The sequence below is a fragment of the Drosophila nasuta genome, chromosome X (genome assembly GCF_023558535.2).
Source record: "Drosophila nasuta strain 15112-1781.00 chromosome X, ASM2355853v1, whole genome shotgun sequence".
Classification (NCBI taxonomy): domain Eukaryota; kingdom Metazoa; phylum Arthropoda; class Insecta; order Diptera; family Drosophilidae; genus Drosophila; species Drosophila nasuta.
The window spans coordinates 12,713,989-12,717,293 of NC_083459.1; the positions used below are offsets into that span (position 1 = coordinate 12,713,989).

Below are 3,305 nucleotides of genomic sequence, written 5' to 3' on the forward strand. Positions count from 1 at the left end.
GGCGCTGCATCTCGCGCTACCTTGCTGGTACTGATTCGTAGAGTCCCAATCGGTTTTTCATTATCGACCAAAAATTTTCGATCGGATTGAGATCAGAACTCTGTGCAGGCCACTCCTTTAACTTAAAATGTTGTTTTGCGATCCATTCCTTGAAGATTTTGGACGTGTGTTTTGGATCTCCATCTTGTTGAAATGTGATGTCTCTCCCCTTATATGCTTATTTGTCAACAAAATCGCAAAGATGGGTCTGCAAAATATCTAGAAAGTCTTCCTTTTGCATAGTACCATCTATTTTCATAATTGGTCCAACGCTCCACCAAGTAGAACATCTCCAGGTCATGACATTTCCTCCTCAGTGTTTCGCAGTGTTAATAAATGTTCAAAGAATAAACACAAAAAATTTGGACTTATTTACTTTACTAATAACTTTTTTATGCGAACCCAAAGTCAGTAGTTGCAAACATGTACTCACACTTGCACGCCACTGTATGTAGCTATATTGATTTGGTATATTTTGAATACAGTATTCTATCAATATTCCAAATACACATTTGAGTTAATTTTTGTATGTTAATTTGGTATATGGATAATTGCTATCACTTGATTATTTTCTTAGCAAATTAGTTAAGTTCAAATGAATTGAGTAACCTCTTATATACATATCGTTCAAAATATCTTCTATAGATTTTTGAAATCAGTTATACGCGACTAGAATACAATTATAAAAAAAGGAAGATGTCTAGAAATAATAAATAATGAAAGTTGGCCATCACAGATCTTACATTAAACATCTTCTCTTCAGGCCAACGAAGAAACTTGTATTCTTTTTTTTTAATTTATAAATAAGAAATGTCTTCCGAATCGTTAGTTCATAGCAAGTGTATTCAGCCGTCGGCGAGATAAAAAAGATGTGCCTATTTTTTGTCATTCTCATTTTGTTGCTATTATTTTTATAAATTTGTTGTATTTTTTGTTGGCCCGATAAAACTCTTTTCATTTTGTTCCTGCCTTGTGCTGTTGCATCGTCCTTGCACGTCTTTCACTTACCCCATTTGCCTCCATCTCCTAGCCTTCCTCTTCATCTCCTTCTCCTCCTCCATCTCCATCTACGTCGCCATCAGCCTTTTCCTTAACGCTTTTAGCAGTAATGACGAAAAAGTGTCAGCGTCCTCGAAGAAGGATAATAACAAGTATGGACAGGCATTGCAACGACAACTACAGCATGAGGTGTATGTGTGTGTGTGTGTGTATGTATGAGAGTGGGGGGCAGGAAAACAGTTTTCTTTATTTTTGCGCCTGCTTCGAGTTTTCATGTTTTTCAGCAGTTTTCCACTTTTCTTTGTTGGCGGCTGCGACAACGAGTTGATGTTCTTAATTGATGACGGAATTTGGGTTGCGATATAAAAACAAGCACAAGCTGATTATGCCCAGCTACGAGATATCCTAGAAACTAATTATAGATATTGCTATCGACATTTAATTCATTTCGCTAATCAGTTTTAATTAAATTTTAAGTGCTATCTTATTTTAATCTACAGAGCAATCACAATTTCAATTCAATTCGCATTACACAACTATAAATAGCCAAAAGAATATTTTTGATTACCTTGAAATAAGTTATTTATTTAAGCCACGTTAACACAGCAGTCGTGGCCGAGCGGTTAAGGCGTCTGACTAGAAATCAGATTCCCTCTGGGAGCGTAGGTTCGAATCCTACCGACTGCGAGAATGAAGCTATATGTTTTTTTTTGGTATTTTATAAGTTTAATGGACAGTATATAAATGCCTAGTTAACGATTGAGTTGATTAATTCGTAGATAAAACTTGTCTGGTTCTCTCAATAACGGAGTGTTTAGATTTAATAGAATTGTGTTAAGAAATAATTTTTTTATATTTGTATTTTCAATTATTTTAAATAATTCTTAAAATGTTTGCATTCAATAAAAATTTAAATTATCTTAAACATGTATTTGAGCTGAATTTTATAAATTTTTTCTCAGGATTTCAAATTTATTAAATATTTTCTTTTCATAAATTGTATAAAATTCAGTAATTTCTTTTTCGCTTTTTCAACAATTTGATAAATGTGTTCAATCAATAAAAATATTTATTAGAGAAACTGAATATAGACAAATCGTCTTAAAAGTCGCTTTGATTGTATTTTTGTCAAATTTTGTACTATTTTGTTAATGTTTACAATACATTTTTAAAAATGTTTTCAATTGATATACATTCTTAAGTGTTTTGCATATTTTACTAGTATTTTCAAGAAATTTGAGTCGATATACCAAATATAGCAATCGGTATATTTTAGTATTGTTTGTTGGTATATAAAATTATAGTTTAAAAAAATAGATTATTTTTGACGATTTTTCATATTTTATTTATATTTTAAGAAATTCAATTAGATATACCAAATATAGCAATCGGTATATTTTAGTATTTTTGTTGGTTATATTGGTAGATTTCTTACTTATTCTTTAAAAATTTAAATCGGTTTTTTGCAATTTTGCATATTTTGCTTGAGCTTTTAAGAATTTTTATTTGTTATACCAAATATAGCATTCGGTATATTTTAGTATTTTTTGTTGGTATATTAAATTATAGTTAAAAAAAATTATATTATTTTTTTACGATTTTGCATATTTTATTTATTTTTTAAGAAATTTCAGTCGATATACTGAATATAGTATTTGGTATATTTTCATAATTTTGTTGGTATATTAAGTTATGGTTAAAAAAAATTAAATTATTTTTTGTGATTTTTCATGTTTTATTTATATTTTAAGAAATTCAATTCGATATACCAAATATATCATTCGGTATATTTTAGTATTCTTTGTCGGTATATTAAATTATTGTTAAAAAAAATTAAATTATTTTTTGTGATGTTGCATATTTTATTTACATTTTAAATAACTTGATAAGATATACCAAATATATCACTCAGTATGTTTTAGTATTTTTCGTTGGTATATGAAATTGGTAGCTTTCTTACTTGTTTTTCTAAAATTTAGATCATTTTTCGATTTGGCATATTTTGTTTATTTTAAGAATTTTTATTTGTTATACCAAATATAGCATTCGGTATATTTTAGTATTCTTTGTTGGTATATTATATTCTAACTTGTTTTTCTAAAATTTAGATTATTTTTAGTGATTTTACATATTTAATTTTTACATTTTAAAGAAGATTGTTTTTATAATCGAATGCTTTACAGCTAGCATAATAGTTAATACCGAACCTTAAGAAGCGACCAGCAGATAATGGCGTTGTTTTCTTTGGGCTAAGCTGCAGTGTTTGG

The 3,305-nt window shown here is 28.9% G+C and overlaps 1 non-coding gene across 1 annotated transcript; it reads left to right on the top strand.

The window, feature by feature from the left end:
• The first annotated feature begins 1,643 nt into the window (after positions 1-1,643).
• Trnas-aga (transfer RNA serine (anticodon AGA)) lies at positions 1,644-1,725 on the top strand. Its single transcript has one exon. It is a non-coding gene; the product is annotated as a tRNA-Ser (tRNA).
• The last annotated feature ends 1,580 nt before the right edge of the window (positions 1,726-3,305 follow it).